The sequence below is a fragment of the Simochromis diagramma genome, unplaced genomic scaffold (genome assembly GCF_900408965.1).
Source record: "Simochromis diagramma unplaced genomic scaffold, fSimDia1.1 OVJJ01000426.1, whole genome shotgun sequence".
Taxonomy (NCBI): Eukaryota; Metazoa; Chordata; class Actinopteri; order Cichliformes; family Cichlidae; genus Simochromis; species Simochromis diagramma.
In genome coordinates, this window is record NW_024387170.1 from 921,478 (window position 1) to 939,874 (window position 18,397).

Genomic DNA, 18,397 nt, shown 5'->3' on the forward strand with positions numbered 1-18,397 from the left:
CAAATGTTTTTTCATGCTTTTTCATTAACATTATTAGTTTCTTTCTCCCCACAATCAAATTACATTTTACATGAAACACTGTGAAAAAGTATTTCCCCCTCTTCCTCATTACTTTGTATTTCTTGCATGATAATTTAATGTTTCTTCACATCATAAAACTATCCTTAATATAGACAAAGGCAACCCAAGGAGATGTCACACATGTCACAATTCAGAAAAAGAGATGCAATACAAGTGTTTAACATCTACATTCTGTAGACTAAGAAGACAAAAGTCGTGTGTAATGATAACACAGCATTTCATTAAAAAGTAGAGCATTGGTGGTTGTGTGATGGTCTGAGGTGCCAGAACAGCACCGGAACAACTTTCTGTAACTAATGTAACAGTAAATGTTGCTTTCTACCAGGAAATCCTGAAGGACAATATCCTCCTGAGAACTGAGGAAAGCAGAATCTTGAACTTTTTGTTTGTGATTTCCTGCCACCAAAATGCATGAGATAGCAATGGAAAGCCCAGGATGTCCTCTATTTAACACATCAGCTCAAAATATAGACCAAATGTCCATTACAGAGGACATAAATGAATAGTCTGGTTCTCAGGAGGATATTCAGTCATTAAGCACACTTCAGTTATGCAACAGGACCAATAAGTCCACCACTGAAGAGCTAAAAAAACCACACAAAACAACTAAACAAGTATTTGAAGTGGTCTAGTCAAAGTCTGGGCTCAAGTCAGACTGAGATAACCTTAAACAGGCTTTTATACTCAAAATCTTTGTCCAATATTAAAATTTGCTTAATGATCTAAACCAGCGGTCCCCAACCTTTTTTGCACCACGGACCGGTTTATGCCCAACAATATTTTCACGGACCGGCCTTTAATGTGTCGCGAATAAATACAACAAAATAAAACTAGTACCGGTAACGAAAAAAAGATTTATTCATAACACACATGAAGAAGACCCAGGAAAACCGAGTAAACGATAAAAATGATAACAAAATAACGCTGAAAACTGATAAAACCCTGAAAACCATACATTTCACACCTGAGCCTCAACTCTCGCGGCCCGGTACCAAACGACTCATAGACCGGTACCGGTCCGAGGCCCGGGGCTTGGGGACCGCCGATCTAAACTACTTAAGTGATGACTATGCAGACCACTAACAAATTACTTTTACTGTTCATGTACAACCCTTTGGTCTTATGTCAGGAAGGGCATCTGGCAAATCTGTGGACCCACTGCGAGTAGTGTAAGTAGTACCAACAGGGTCTTGTTTAAAATTTTAAAAGAGTGATATTGTTTTGCTGGTGAAACCTTGTGACTGCTACATTATTTTTGTACCCACAGTTGTTCTGCCACAGAAGCAGAATTGAGACAAAGGGCTGTTCAGCTCAGTTTGGTCAGATCGGCACAGTACTGGGTTGTGGGCTTAATCCAAAAAATGTCCCCTTTAACATAGAGAGGATCAAGTACAATCAGAGGGTACATACTGTGAGGAGTAGACTGTGTGGTCATGCTTTCTCCTCTGCAGTATACTACCATCTTTCATAGTCATACATTCCAGATGTGTTAACATAGTAAATTTCCAACAGTCAAAAGAAATTGCAAATTTCACACCTAGAAGTTAATTGTATCTGCAGTCTATAGCACTGATGTTAGCACTTAGCATCACCCCCCCACCCCCCACCCCACCCCGAGGACACTCTGTTGCTCCCTGCCACTATCACCCCATCACCGTGGATTAAGTGCTAACTAACCCGCCTTTAATTAACTCATGATTAGGTATTAATATCTGGCATGGGTTCCAGGCTTGCAGTTGTTGCCTTAATAAGTGGATTAGCATTAGCCTGTCGCTGTTCCCTCCCTCCCTCTCATGCTCGCTCTCTCTCTCTATAGATATTTATCCTCCACTCTGTTTTCACCCTCCTACAGTTATCCCTCTTGGCTTTCATTGGTGACTGTTCAAAAGCAGAGTGATCCTCCCAACAAGTTTGTTTCTATGATCAGAGACTATAAACTGCTATGATGAACAATTCCCTGCAGAAAGAGCTGCATACAGTGCAGTGCACAAACCTGATGTAGTCAGAACACAGTGTAGATCCAGTATCATCAACAGCTACTTATTTAAAAGGCAAATCTGTGTCTCCCACTAAACTTATGCTCTTTTGCATTGCATTGCGAGCAGCACAGCTTATTATAAACATGACAAAAAGAACTGAATTTGAATTCTAGTTGCAGAGATTTTCTTAAATCAGACAGTTTGTTGTGTGAATGTTGCTAAAGGTTTGCTTTGCTTTGCTGACTTACAGTCATGCATTGTTTTTATTCACGAGGAAGACTTTTCATTAAATACTAATTAAGAAGAAGCCGGCCACTACAGGAAAGTGATTTTTGATAATATTCTCCGACTCATGAGCTTTAGTGCTGTGAAAAATGTTTTCAAACGGTATTTGTCCCCTTTCTGATTTCTTGGCTTCATATACTGGTCATTAAAAATTAATTCAAATATTATCAATTTGTTTTTCAGTTGGTATTGTGTGTGTGTGTGTGTGTGTGTGTGTGTGTTTGGGGGGGGGGGCATATTTGTAATAGTTGCACTTACAAAAAAGCATTTCGACATTAGAAAAAGATGATTTCATTTCTTAAGGGAAAGAAGATGTCTAAACTCTAAACCAACCTGATCCTATGCACATTTGTCTCTGTGGACAAAATCCAAAGAGCAAGTTCTCATCTAGACCCTACGGCATCTGTTAGATAACATTTCACACACATTACCACAACTTTGGCTCTTAAAATTTGTCAATCACAAAAAACAGAAAACATGCAAATAGTAAAACCTTGAAAAAACTTTTCTAAAATCAACAAATAACCAACAAGGATTTGTGTAATAAACGATTTATCTGGTGATTTTGCTTGAGTACTTGACCCTGAGACTGACTCTGCTGATTATCAGACGCACCTCGGTAGATAATGTCATGAGTCAGGGCCAAACAAAGCTCAGACATAATCGCAGATATTTATCACGTTTGGTTCCAAAATTCAGTGGTATACGAGAAATGTCCAGTCAAGACGAGTAGGAGAAACATGGTGATTGTCACGGTCCTGGGTCGGGTCGACCCAGTATTTTGAGTTTCTTATGTTTTGGTTTATTTTGCATTATGGATTAGTTATTCTCTGGTGATACTGTTTTGATTACAATTATATTCTGATTCTTTAGTTATCTGATGATGTTGATTCTCTGCCCGTATGTCCCTCTGTTTGTCCATGACGTCATCGTGCCTGTTTACGAGTCTGTCTCTGTCTGGCGTGTGCTTCCTGTTTTATTTTGTAGGTCTGTGCCCTTTGTCAGTGCGTTCAGCTTTGTGCTCTCCCTGTCTCGTCAGTGTAATCAACGTCAGCCGTGTCTCCCAGCTGTTTCCTCTTTGCTCCGTTCACCTCTTGTATTTAGTGTCTGTGTCTTCCCCTACTCGGTGTCGCATCGTTAACGTCTGTTCACCCTCGCTTCGTCTGTGTGCTCCGTTTGCCAGCCAGCCTTCCTGCCTACTTATTCCGTTCTTCCAGTTTAGTTAGTGTTTTTCTGTTCTGCTTCTTACCAGCAATAAAGCTGTGTGTTTTGAATTACTTCCGCCTCAGTGAGTCCTGCATTTTGGGTCCTCTCTTCCTGCCTGCCCACACTCAGACATGACAGAACGATGCGACCACAACCAGGACCCAGCGGACTCGTCCCGGGAGTATGACCTCTCCCGCATCCAAGGTTTGATGAAGCGGATTTCCCACACCAAAGACACTAAGACCATGGTGGTTGGGATTAACGCCATCAAAGCCGTCCTGGAGGGGAATCCTCACCTGCGCCAGCTGAGAGGATTTATGGGCTATATGGACCAGCTGCACGAAGCCCAGGAGGTGCTACAAGCTCGGGAACTCGCGGCTTTTGCCCGCTCCCAGTTTGCTAACCCGAAGCCACCGCAGCAGCAGCCGCGGAGCACGGAGCTTCGCGCTACGCAGCAGCGACGGTCACGGGGGAGAGGCGTCTCCACTCCTCTGCCGCGGGATTCCTCCGCGTGCTGTTCCGAGCCAAATTCACCGGCCTCCTTCTTGGCAGCGATGTGGTCAGAGGATAAGGAGCAAGTTGTCATCTCTCCGCCATCACAAGTTTCCTCCGCCACTTCCGTTCCCTCGTCTGGGAGGAAACGCCGCTCACGCCGCCGGCACCCCTTACCTCAACTGGATTCGGGAACTTCTGAGCAGCCGGCTGGGGTGAGTGACAAGAACACTTTTTCTGTCTCGTCTGCGGGGGGCTGTTCCCTCTCAGGGGATTTAAAGGACTTTGTTCATTCTCCTTTGGAGCTTAGAACCATACACGACAAACCGAAGGTTAGCCCAGAGACTAAAAATTCCAGAGAAGCGCTTGTTGCTGCTAAACTAGCGTCTCCTGACCCTATTGGGCTAGTGCAGCCTGCTCTTCCCCCAACTGGCAGCTCAGCCGAGCCGTCTTTGCCTCCTATTTCTACTAAGAGCCCAGACGAGCTCAGCCTGCCTGCTGAAGACTGTTTTTTACCTGCCCACTCAGAGCAGGGGAACCCAAGGAACACTGTTTTCTCTGAGCCCATCCAGCGGGTTAAACTGTGCTCTGGAGGCTCAGGAGAACATAGGCCACCACCCTCTTTACGTTTGCTACAAACACCTCTTCAGCCAGAAGCTCAGTTAGCTGCCCGGCGGTCCCCGGTTCAGTCTCCTCCTGTTCTCCAGTCAGTTCAGTCGAGTTCAGTGCACTCTCTTGTATTGCCAGCACCTCAGCCACTAGCACTGCCTGCACCTCAGCTACCATCTCCACCCACTCGTTTTCAGGAGGAGGATAGCCCCACACAGACTTTTGTTGCGCCACAAGACCTGGCTACCTTTGTGACTTTTGCTCTCTCCAGGGCCTCCCCAGAGGTTAGATGTCAGCATTCAGTTAACTCTGGCCCCCTGGATGTAAAGAAGCCAGCGCTACCTGTTTTTTCCCTGCCAGAGGTCCCCGTGCCTGCTGGTTCTGTTCCGTGCCTGCCAGAGGTCCCCGTGCCTGCTGGTTCTGTTCCGTGCCTGCCAGAGGTCCCCGGGCCTGCTGGTTCTTTTCTGTGTTTTCCAGAGGTCCCCGGGCCTGCTAGTTCTGTTCTGTGTTTTCCAGAGGTCCCCGGGCCTGCTGGTTCAGTCCTGTGTGTGCCAGGGGCCCCGGTGCCCACTGGTTCTGAGACTGTTTTTGCTGGGGGGCCCGAGGAGCCCGTCCAGCCTCCTGCTTCGCCAGCTGGGGGGCTCCTCGAGCCCGTCCAGCCTCCTGCCTCGTCAGCTGGGGGGCCCGAGGAGCCCGTCCAGCCTTCTGCCTCGTCAGCTGGGGGGCCCGAGGAGCCCGTCCAGCCCCCAGCTGCAGCCTCGGCCACGCCGCCGGCTGCTGCAGCTTCATCGTCCTCGCCTGGTCCAGCCCCCGTGTCTTCGGCATCGCCTGGTCTGGTTTCAGCATCTGCGTCAGCATCCTCATCGCCTGGTCCAGCGTCTGCTTCGGCTTCATCCTCATCGCCTGGTCCAGCGTCTGCTTCGGCTTCATCCTCATCGCCTGGTCCGGCTCCAGCGTCTTCATCCTCGCCTGGTCCGGCTCCAGCCTCCTCACCAGCTGCTGCCTCGCCTGGTCCGGCTTCCGCCTCCTCACCAGCTGCTGCCTCGCCTGGTCCGGCCTCCGCTTCGCCTGGGGCTGCAGGGGCCACGAAGCCTTCAGGTACCCTACTACCGCCTCCACATCGTCGGTCGTCTGCCAGGCCGCTTGTTGGGCATCTCCGAGGCGCAGCCAAGTGGCGGAGGGCTTTCGCTTTGGTGGCCTCAGAATCTCATCTCTGATTTTTGCGGATGATGTGGTTCTGTTGGCTTCATCGGGTGAGGGCCTCCAGCTCGCACTGGAACGGTTCGCAGCCGAGTGTGAAGCAGCGGGAATGAGGATCAGCACCTCCAAATCTGAGGCCATGGTTCTCAGCCGGAAAAGGGTGGAGTGCCCACTCCAGGTCGGGGATGAGTTCCTGCCCCAAGTGGAGGAGTTCAAGTATCTCGGGGTCTTGTTCGCGAGTGATGGGAGAAGGGAGCCAGAGATCGACAGACGGATTGGGGCTGGGGCTGCGGCTGCAGTAATGCAGACGCTGCACTGGTCCGTCGTGGTGAAGAGGGAGCTGAGTGTAAAAGTGAAGCTCTCAATTTACCGGTCGATCTACGTCCCTACCCCCACCTATGGCCACGAGCTGTGGGTAATGACCGAAAGAACGAGATCGCGGATACAAGCGGCAGAAATGAGCTTCCTCCGAAGGGTGGCCGACCTCTCCCTTAGAGATAGGGTGAGAAGTTCGGCCATCCGGGAGGGGCTCAGAATAGAGCAGCTGCTGCTCCACATCGAAAGGAGCCAGCTGAGGTGGTTCGGGCATCTGACAAGGATGCCCCCTGGGCGCCTCCTGGGTGAGGTGTTCCAGGCATGTCCCACCGGGAGGAGGCCCCGGGCAGACCCAGGACACACTGGAGAGATTATATCTCTCGGCTGGCCTGGGAAACGCCTTGGTGTTCCCCCGGATAAGCTGGAGGAGGTGGCTGGGGAGAGGGAGGTCTGGGCCTCTTTGCTTAGGCTGCTGCCCCCACGAACCGGCCTCGGATAAAGCGGATGAAGCTGGATGGAGGTACAAAACACAACAGAAGTGCTCCAGGATGTTAGGGCACAGTGTTGAGCTTTTGTTATCTTGTGGCTACACAAGCCAGCAAGTACCAACGACCTGATTTGGTGTGTGGTAGTAACAGGTAAATGAAATTTTTTTTAAAAATTATTTGAATATATATGAGTGCTTGTGTATAAATACAGAAACAATACACATATGCTTTCAATTGTGTAATTTCAGTGATCTAGGTAGCTCTGTTTTGAAGTTCAGTTAACTCTAGGAATGTGTTTTGGAGTTTATATATATTTACCACATATATTTATATATAAACATATATAAATAAAACCACTTTTTTTTACATCAGTGATTTCTTTTGTGCATAATTTTATATTGTTGTTAATAATAAATTAATTAAAGCAACAAAACAACCTGAAGAGCCGGTTCGGAGCCGAAAGAGCCGGTCCTCTAAAAAGAGCCAGAAATCCCATCACTAATAATAATTGTGGATATGCAATATTGGTGGATGCTTTTCCATAAATCCAGCAATAAACATGTAACAAGGTCATTGTCATTGAAAAGAAAATAACATAACAGCCATTGGCTGTTGTTGTTTATGTTATTGCCAGATGGCTCAGCAGCAGCAACACTCTTCTATTTGGTTCCCCAAATCCATGTGGTTAGTTTCAGCTAAGTTAATAAGTGACAACTACACAAGCACTGTTTTAACCTTTTTAACCAAAGGTTAACGTTACTCTGTCAACAGCCTGTTGTCTAAACGACCGAGCTAACAGAGCTACGTAATCAGAGCGAACATGAGAGCCCCCAACTGCAGACGTCAATAATAATGTCCCGATCTTCACGGAAGTTATAAACTGCCTCCGGAACCCAGTTAAGGTACAAAAAAATCGATTCAACAAAAATCGTGATGCAGTTCAGTCTTTTTTTCAATCAGCCGAGCCTTTCTGTTGCTGTGAGGAGTGGCCCGTGTCAGTCACCTCTTTAACATGTTACTCACTCAGCCGGTCATGTTCTGCGGTCTCATAAGGAAACTCAGCTTTTTGATATAAGGTTTTCCCTCGTTCCTGAATACAAATAATTTTTAAAGTATTTGTTCGGCTCCACCGCTAACACAAACCCTGAATTCTGACAGCGTTGATCATTCCAACTGGATGTTCTGGGAGATACCTCAGGAGAGCCATCCTAACAGTTTCACCCTGTGGGACCAATCCATGGTCTAATGTCTCTAAAAAATGCTGAACTTCCTGATTCCACTCTTCAGATGACCTGCTGAAGCTGATGTGCAAAGATAAGATTGCAGAGCACATAATTTGTCTGGACATGACAGAAAGGATGATCTTGAACATGAGAAGAAAACTCACCAACATGTTTGTATCACAGCTTGTATCACGACACCCAAAACTATAACAACTAGTCATCACAATGACTACCAGTGGTAAATGGTAAATGGACTGGTTCTTATATAGTGATTTTCTACTCTGAGCACTCAAAGTGATTTCATTTGCCTTCATTACAAAGTCATACCTGTAGGTCGTATAAAACATTGTTATGATGCATTTGTGGGGAAAAGAAAGTTGGAAACAAATGTGTTTATGTTATGTTTGTTTTTATTGAAAGGTTTATCTGTTACACTGTTGTCCCTGGTGAACAGTGAGCAGCGTGTGCAGATGTCTCGACAGATATGGTTCAGGTGTATTTGCAACAGTGATGTTCGGGACAGTATTTCTTCTGGAACTGATTATAGAACAACGAGCACAACACTCTTAACAAGACCGAGGTTCTTTGGACACTTGAAAGACACAAAGTGGCAACTGTAGTCTGAGAAAAACATGTTAATATTTACCAGGTGTTAATAAGGATTTACAGGCAAGAGAAATACATTTTCCAGCATATTAAAGCAAGCCACCTGCATCACTTAGCAGGTCCTAAGAGTAGCTTTCAGGGAGCAAACTCCAATTTAATGAGAATGTGTCTGAAAAAGGCACTTCCAGCCAGCATCACAGCAGACCACAACAAAGTCTGCATGTTTATTCAAGTATTTACAGCCGGCCTGAAGCAACAAATAAAGCTCTTTATATGTGACCTGATGGCAAAGGTTCAAATGAATGCAGTGTGAGGAGAATGTAGAGTAAGACATAATTCAATTGGTCCAACTGTTTGTGATTATTTAATTTAAACATTGACTTAAAAACAAATTGCAAATCTATCCTCTGAGTAGGAATGTAGGCACTGTTTGTGAAAGGGAAGCAAAAGGTGGATTCAGACGTTCTGATCACAAGTAGAATACTTTATTAATGCCAGAGGAAATGATGCAGTCACAGGTACTCCAGGACAGTAAGAACAATAACCAACTAAAGTCAATAAAATAATGTAAATGAATAAATTAGACAGTTACAAATTATAACAATACAAATCGCTCTACATAGGCACATATAGACAGTGTAGGGCCAGTGTTGAAGAGTATATGAATAGTGCTGTGGCGGTGAAGAGTTTCAATAAAGAAAAGGCTTTTAAAATCTTCTTTGCTGGTCAAATGACGTGTTTCTTATTAGTCTTGTCAGTCTAGTCATTTGTCATGTTATAATAACCAAAATTCCACTAGTCAAACAGAGCGACTCAGAAATAAGAACCATTTATTTCTACCATAGAGCTGTTGTCTTTGGCTGTAAGGGTAAATAAAGTCTCACTGTTAGAGAAACCTGATAATAACCAAATTCTTTTGACATTATTTGTATCATGTCAGTTCTTGACAATATTTACAGGTAATTCTTTCTGTCAACATTGCAGTCGGAAAACTGCCTGAACTGCCTACAGGGGCGATCGTGGCTCAAGAGTTGGGAGTTGTAATTGGAAGGTTGCCGGTTCGAGGGCAGCTGTGGCTACAATGTAGCTTGCTATTGCCAGTGTGTGAATGGGTGGATGACTGGGTGTGTAAAGCGCTTTGGGGTTCCTTAGGGGGAAATAGTAAAAAAAGCGCTATACAAATACAGGCCATCTCTCTGATTTAGTCTATTTTTCTTCTTTTTGTGTTTTGTGACAAAAGGCTGACTCACGGATACGTTTTCCAACAAACACTGTTGATTCAGATTTCACAAACTTTATTTTTCACCACACATGTGGTGATTTAATTCTCACTTCTAAAGCTAAGAATTGTGTTGGACAATAATTCATTTCCATGAAACTTACCAACATGATCATTTTAGTAAATTACTTATTTAATTTTATTTGTTCTTACCACCTCTGCAATAATCCAGCTGCTGCATGACTGCTTCAGCATGCAATCCCTCAAAAATACCAAGGCTGCAATATAGGTAGGGACGATGTCCAAAGAAGAAAAGGTACCAGCCGGTACTTTGGTCAGATCTTTGTTCATACGATGGATGAGCTAGCAACATTACCAAAGAGGGACAAAGTGTTCCTAGTCAGTAGGGTTATGTATTTCATGGATTCATGACTGTACAGTCAAAAAAAAGGAAACTGGGTGGTTGTTACATTTACAAAAGTCTAACTTGTAATTTGAACAAAATAATTTCTTGTTTCTATGGTGAACATAATTAAATCATGTATCATCTGTATGAAATTCAACAACCTAATTTGTTCTTGGAGTTGTAGGAGGCAGATATCTACACACACACCACGTGTATGCTATTGCTATTTATTGTGGTTTAACCTGTCAAGGACAGAAATGTAGAGAAAATTCTGCATCAAGTCTTGTAATCATAGCATTACTACTTTTGTTAAGCCCGGATTAGTGGCATGGTGGTTAGTGCTGTTGCCTCCCAGCAAGAAGGTCCTGGCTTCAAATCCAGTCTGGCTAGTTTGCTCTGGGTTCTCTCTGGGAATTCTGGTTTCCTCCCACGGTTAAAGGTCATACACTTATTAGAGTTAGGTTAATTGGGGATTCTAAATTACCCATGAATGTGAGTGCAAATGGTTGTTTGTCTCTGTGTGATAGACTGGCGAGCTGACCAGGGTGTACCCTATCACATCTGGGATAGGCCCCAGCCTCCCTGCAACCCGGATAAAGATAGGAGCATGGAAGTCATTGTAAAGCCATTAAATTTTTATGTTAACCAGACTTTTTAGAGAACCGGCTCTTCAGGTTGTTTTGTTGCTTTAAATAATTTATTATTAACAACAACATAAAATTATGCACAAAAGGAATTACTAATGTAAAAAAAATGGTTTTATTTATACATGTTTATATATAAATATATGCGGTGGCCCCTAGAGACAAAACACGTACAAACTCCAAAACACATTTCCAGCATGAACTGAACTTCCAAAGCAGTTACCTAGATCACTTAAATTACACAATTGAAAGCATGTGTGTATTGTTTGTGTATTTATACACAGGCACTCATATATATTCAAATAATTAAAAAAAAAATTCATTTACCTGTTACTACCACACAAAATCCGGTCGTTGGTACTTGCTGTCTTGTGTAGCCACTAGGTAACAAAAGCTCAACACTGCGCCCTAGCATCCTGGAGCACTGCTGCTTTGTTTTGTACGTGCTTTGTCTCTAGGGGCCACCGTAAATATACTTTTATTTATTCACTCCACAAAGAATGTAATAAATAAATCATATAATACAAAAACCAACTATTCACATTTCTTTTTAAATTTTCAGCTTTTTCCTTTTAAATAAATTTAAAGTGAAACAACACAAAACACTGCAAACCACAACACAGTTAAATATAAATTAAAATATGAAAACAAAAAGAAGATGCACATTCTCTGTCATATGGGCCTGCATGAATAAACTTTCTGAGTCCTTTATCATCCACAACTGAAAATAGTTGTGGATGATTACTATATCTTTGTAATGTGACGTTGTTGTCCCTGGCTCTCTTTCTCTCTCTCTCCCTCCCGCTCTGTTCCTGTGCTACTGCGAGTGTAACTACCGCCCCTCCCCCCTCTGCCCAGCGCAAAGCACAAGGCTCGCGTGCAGAGTGAAGCGGAAAAAAGGGTGAGAGAGAGGGTGAGAGAAAGAAAAACAAACCCACGGCTCCCAATAAGCAGCCGGCTCGCGTCGTTCACTTCAAAGAGTCGGCTCTAAGAGCCGTTTCGTTCGCGATCGACACATCACTACTAGACTTAGTTGAAGATTAAGTTCAACATTAAGTATAGGGCTTAGGAGTTGACGTCACACCGCAATGCATTGTGGGAGCGCGGCACCATTTTAGCAGGCCACGAATCAAAACAAACACACTGTGTTGGAAGAAAGATTGCTACGAATCAAACTTAAAAGCAGCTCAAAAGAAAAAGGACGGTATAGAGACAGATTGCATCCGGATGAAAAGAGACGGTACTTGCCAAAAATAGCGTGCATTGGAAATGTGGACCAACAGATATCTGTGGATGGTAGAGAACTGGATATCAGCTCGTCCCACAGCTGCTATTCAGGCTAGATGCCTTCTTTTGGTAACATACGATACATGAGCTCCCTCACGTTGCTTCCAGGTGGGGAAAGAATAAAAAGAGAGCCCATTTTCAATCTTATTCCCTTCCCGATCGTGCGATATAACATGGCAACTCAGCAAGTGCGAACCACTGCTGATGCTATCCATGTGCTTTCCTTTGTTTGGCCTGCTAAAATGGCGCCTCGGCGGTCACACCCCCTCCCGTGACATCACGCTACAAAGCCCTATTTAAGTGACCAAGTGGTACTGGGGTAAAAGTTATTGAATAGTGTTGAAATAAAATGACAAAATTGTGAAGGATTAAAATATTCCAAGAGCTCAACTTACTTCATCTAAACATGTTTCAATCACATTGTATCAAGACAAAATGCACAGATTTATTGAATATGAATAAGTTGTGTTGATTTAACTCAGTTATTTAAGTTTCTGCCAAAAACAATTGTGTGCAACCAATATAGACTATTGAATTAATTAAATCCAACATGTTCTTTTTTTCAGTGTACAACAACATTTTGGACTTGACCAGCTTCCCCTGTGTAAGAGTGGACAGAGATCCAATCATGTGTTACAAGCAAAGAGGAGAAGAACTCTTTGTTCATGTCATTAGCTGCTGGTGCTTAGTCTTCAGCCATATTATTTACCAAGACAGTTTTCTATAGTGTTATCACCATTGTTGACATGGTGACCAATGCCATCATGGTGCAGGTGTGTGACATCATCAGCATTCAAACCAGTGTGAAAAAGATCCCCTGACCCAACACCCCATGTTTTATGGAAAATATAGGAAATTTTAATCACATTAATCTCTCAACTGTAGTCCACCATTTTCAAACAATATGTTGACTGATAAAAAGAGACAATAAAACACTGGCCTTATACACCAACAGGGCTGAGGCATACAACTCCGTCACTCCCACCCATCTTCTGCACTTCCTGACCGCATTTATAGGCAATATTGACAATCTGACATAGTGCATTATAGAGTATATCTGGTCCTGATGATGTCAACCACAGAGTCTTCTGGAGTTGTATTACTGATCAGTGTGGAGTTCTGTATCTCACCCTCAGCCTTGATCTGATATTACAGATGGTTTCAACGCTCTGGAAGACATCCTATCGTTTCCCTGTTCCTTTTTTTTTTTTTTGCCTGTCCCGTTTGGATCTTTAGCCATCAGAATTGTTGTCTGAAGGCCAAGAAGGATGCCAAGTGGAGGGGGGAAGGGGAGAAGAGATGGTGAGAAAGGGGGGAAGAAAAAAAAGAAAAACAAACAAAACACCTGGATCACCACGATCACCAAAGAGCAACATAATAAAAACAACACCATCATAATAAACTAGCTAACAATAGATAACAGTAGATACTTTTTTAATTTCACCTGTTGAGAATGAAAAAAGAAAACAAGCAGAATAAACAACATCACAATAGAATAAACAACATCACGATGATCTATGGGAATATAACTGTAAATACTTAAATACTAAATATTAAACATTATTGTGCAGCACGTAAGATCGACAGCACACAGTGTGCTTTGAGGTAGGAGCCAAAAAGGGTGTAGTTTGTGTGTGTGAGCACCCGTGTGTACACCTGTGAGCATGAACCCGCTTGTTTTTAAAAGGTTCCTTCATGTAATGATCTGCTAGAGGGTGTGGGGGGGCCACAGCCCCGTCCACCAGGGCATGAAGCAGGTATGGAGGAGATCAAGACTCCAGACATCCAGAGGCCCTCAGAGACCAAGGAAGACCAACAGAGGGGCAGCTGCGCCACTGTCCCAGAAAGAGCTGAGGAGAGTCCCAGATGAGGGCTCACTCAGCAGCCGCGGAGCAGAAGCCAGGGGGGTTGCAGTGACGTGCCCGTGAGCTCCGCCGGCAGCCAGCTGTGCCAGAGTGACCGAGCCCCAGGCCAAGAGGCCGAGGGCGTCCCACCCCCGAAGTGGCCCGAGCGAGCCCCAGGCTCCAGGCCCCGATAAGCAGCCACCAAGGAGTGAGCCGGTGTGTACCTGGACGCCCATCCCCGGACACAAAGAACCACCAACGCACCGATGTCTGAGGGCGTCTGCCACTGGCAGGGGGAGTGGTGGGGGGAGATAGGCCTCCATAACTTGGAGGGCCTAAGATGTCCCCAGAGAGGTGGCGTCTGATACCCAACCTGACATATAGACACAGACATACAGGCACACACAGATACAAACATCCATTCCCACCCTCATGCTCTCATATGCAATTACTCAACACTCACCCAACGTGGAGACAGACATAGAGATACACTGTACACACAATCACACTCCCCAAGCGTACTCTAAGAACCAGGTCTAGGTACCCTTGCCCCTGTAGGGGGAAACTGCACCCAGACCCAGGTGGTGTTACCCTTTTTCCTGGGGTGGGGAGAAGCAGACTGCCCCGACTCGGCAGCAGCAGGGAGGCCCCACACTCCAGACCCCAATCGGACAGCCAACTCCTCCTCCCAGCCCCCCCGCTCCAACAGGCCGCAGAGAACGGGAGTGTGTGAAGACTTCAAACCTCCCTCCGCCCGCTCATATGTAGTGTTGATGCATGTGTGTTCTAAGGTGCATTTAAAACCCGGGAGGGCATGGAGCTACCTGCCAGAGAGCAGCAGGTAAGCGCATAGCCCCTCCTGATAGCCCTCAGTGTCTACGTGTATTTAAAATTGAGAGGTGGGCAACGACGCCAGGGGTGAGGTGTACACCCTGATGGTCTTTTGGAGTCCGTGTAGCGTGCCCACCCCCAAGATCCTATATGTATGTGTTATGAGAGTGTGAGTAATGTGAATGTCTAAGTTGTGGGATAAAATTGAGGCAGAGGCAGCCAGAAGGGGACAGCGGGGGGGATGCCTCCCCTGCACCCTGGTGACACATCTTTACCCCAAGGCCCTGCATGTGTGGGTGATTGTGGTGGAGCGGGAAGAGGGAGGCAGCTGGAGATGGGGAGGGAAGGAAGGGAGGGGCAAGTGACCGCTGACCCCAGTAGGCACCCCCATACTCTGCAACCCGCCAGGGAAAGGGGGCCCAGGCCCATCCGGACCGGGGCCCAGTACAGCAGCACCGCCCGGCCCCACAGAGCCCGGGACAGCCCACCCGACCCCACCTCAGAGAAAACTGCACCCACCCCGTTATCCACTCATCTTCCAGACTACACAAGACAATAAACACCCAGGCTGAGAGCTTCCTCCACCTCTCCTGTATCTCCCCCTCCTGCAGAGAGAGTTCCTGGAGAGAGGAGAGCTCCTGCAAGATGTAACAACCTCCCCCACCAGTTGAAGAGCCCCCCAGGTGGCTCGATGCACCGGCGGCACCCTGCGCCAGGGCCGGGCTCCCATACACCCACCCGCCCACAACCCCGGCAACACACCAACCAGGACCCAAGCCCCCGAGGCCCAGCCAGGGCCCCAGCCCAGAGACGGAGCGCCCCCAGAACCTCACACCTGTCCCAGACCCACCCAGGGGCAGCCAGGCTACCAGGTCAGTAACCCACGTCCGTCAGCACAGACCCTCCCCTAGCCCCGCTGCACGCAGCCACGAGGCAACCGTCACCTAAGGGCCAACAGAGCCCTTAATAGGCCATGACCGCTACCCCGGGTTGAGCCCTCCAAAGAAGATGCTCCTGGGGAACCCCCCAACGCCCTAAGCCTGTCCCTACCACCACAACAATCAATACAGCAAAGGTGGGACTAAACTATGACCCCCCCGCCCCCACTAGTTGATGGAGCTGATCAAAGGAGCCCAGAGCAATTGATCTGATGTGGTGGCAGAGGCTGTATCAAGACTAATGTAATCTAATAGATAATTTCTATATTGGTTAGAATTAAGATTAAGATTTCGGGACACAAAAAAAAGAAAAAAGAAAAAAAAGAATTAAGATTATTTTTATTTTTCCAGTTCATGAAGACTGTTTTCTTGGCTATGCATAGGGTAGTGAAAACCATATGGGCTATATTCTTTTCTGTAGTGACATTATCTAAGCTGCCCAACAAACACACTAAGGGGGAAGTTGGAATGTTACATTTCAGACACTTTGATAAGTCTTCACATATCTTGCGCCAAAACTTCTGAACTGGTGGACAGAACCAAAGAGCGTTGATATAATTTTCCGGTGAATTGGTTTGGCAGTGTGAACAGTTGTTGGTAGACGTAAAGCCCATCTTGAACATCCGATGACCTCCGTTTCCCTGTTCCTAAATGTTCACACCTAGATCTTCCAGTGACGACAGGACAGTTTTTTTGGCTTCACATGTGATTGAGACACTGAAAAGAATAAACAGGCTTCCGCGGGTAGACCGCTAGCTGGGCTTCTAGTAATTTACCTAACAACCCTGTATCAGCGCTGAAGATGCTGCTGGATCAGGCTATTACAAAGAACATATTCTTTGACTGCATTGGTTATAATATCATTAGACCATCAGTATAGAAGAACAGACTCACAGACATACAACTAGATGCTTTCTTCGTAGCCTGGATTACAGACTACCAGGGAGGTCAACCACAGAATATACTTGCATAACGTCTATGCAAGGTTTGATGCTCAGAATGATGTGTTGGTGAGGAAGTCCTTCCCCCTCGCAATGACCAGGTTCTGTGTCTGACCTCTGCTGATATGAGGAAAGCTCTTTGCAGAGCTTTCCACCGAAAGCTGCTGGTCCAGATAACATCCCCGGAGAGTGCTCAGAGAATGTGCAGACCAGCTGAGAGATGTCCTTACTGACATCTTCAACCTCTCCCTGAGCACTGCTGTCGTCCCAATGTGCCAACAGATGATGCTATCGTCACCACCCTACATCTTGCTCTCACCCACCTGGACAATAAGGACACATATGTATGAATGCTGTTCATAGACTTCAGTTCAGCATTCAACACAATCATTCTTCAGCATCTGATTAGAATACTGAGGCTGCTGGGTCTGAACGCCTCCCTCTGAAACTGGATCCTGGACTTTCTAACAGAGAGGCCTCGGAGAGTCCGGGAACAGCAACTCCAACACCACCACACTGAGCACTGGAGCCCCTCAGGGCTGTGTGCTCAGCCCACTGCTGTTCACTCTGCTGACTCACGACTGTGCAGCAATGCACAGTTTGAACCACATCATCAAGTTCGCCGATGACACGACTGTGGTGGGTCAACAAGAACGACGAGTCAGCATACAGCTGTGCAACAGCTAGTGGACTCGTGTAGAGTCAACAACCTGTCTCTGAACGTGGAAAAAACAAAGGAGATGATTGTTTACTTCAGGAGATCACGGAGAGATCACTCTCCACTTAACATTGATGGATCCTCTGTGGAGGATGATGACAATGACCTCAGTCTAATAGACAAGAAAGACATCATTTTAATACAATATCATGTGATCATTTTATTGAATTTGAATTGTGAGGAAATCTGTATCTTATTGCTAATTAGCAAGGACAGCCTGTCAACATCTAACCTTCTGTATGTTCCTGGTAGTATAACATAACTAACATATACTTTTCACTTTAGCTAATCTCATGGTTTTACTTTTATGAACAGACCCTTTAGGTGCATCACCAACAGCAGCCATGTCATTAATATATTTCAAAGTACATTTGATTAATCACTGAGATGTTTTTCCCCAACATGTACACAATTCTCAGGATGATTTTACCCTATAGAGAGAAGTGTGTGTGTGTGTGTGTGTGTGTGTTGTCACCGGAACCATATAGACATAGTTGCACTTCCACACATCTCTTCATTGAACTAGTTACGTTGACATCTCTCGTGCATAAATGTCAGCGTACCCACCTGAAAGCATTTTGCACTGATTTATGAGAAAGTTTGAACCATTCATATTATACAGTGGGGCAAAAAAGTATTTAGTCAGCCACCGATTGTGCAAGTTCCCCCACATAAAATGATGACAGAGGTCAGTAATTTGCACCAGAGGTACACTTCAACTGTGAGAGACAGAATGTGAAAAAAAAATCCATGAATCCACATGGTAGGATTTGTAAAGAATTTATTCGTAAATCAGGGTGGAAAATAAGTATTTGGTCAATAACAAAAATACAACTCAATACTTTGTAACATAACCTTTGTTGGCAATAACAGAGGTCAAACGTTTACTATAGGTCTTTACCAGGTTTGCACACATAGTAGCTGGTATTTTGGCCCATTCCTCCATGCAGATCTTCTCGAGAGCAGTGATGTTTTGGGGCTGTCGCCGAGCAACACGGACTTTCAACTCCCGCCACAGATTTTCTATGGGGTTGAGGTCTGGAGACTGGCTAGGCCACTCCAGGACTTTCAAATGCTTCTTACGG

At 45.5% G+C, this 18,397-nt stretch overlaps 1 long non-coding RNA gene across 1 annotated transcript in view; it reads right to left on the minus strand.

Moving 5' to 3' along the window:
• LOC120744621 overlaps nucleotides 1-195 on the minus strand; it is a 7,075-nt gene extending 6,880 nt beyond the window's left edge. Inside the window, exon 1 of the long non-coding RNA XR_005698412.1 lies at nucleotides 185-195. This is a non-coding gene — a long non-coding RNA (uncharacterized LOC120744621). The remainder of the gene's footprint in view (nucleotides 1-184) is intronic.
• Nucleotides 196-18,397: the final 18,202 nt, after the last annotated feature.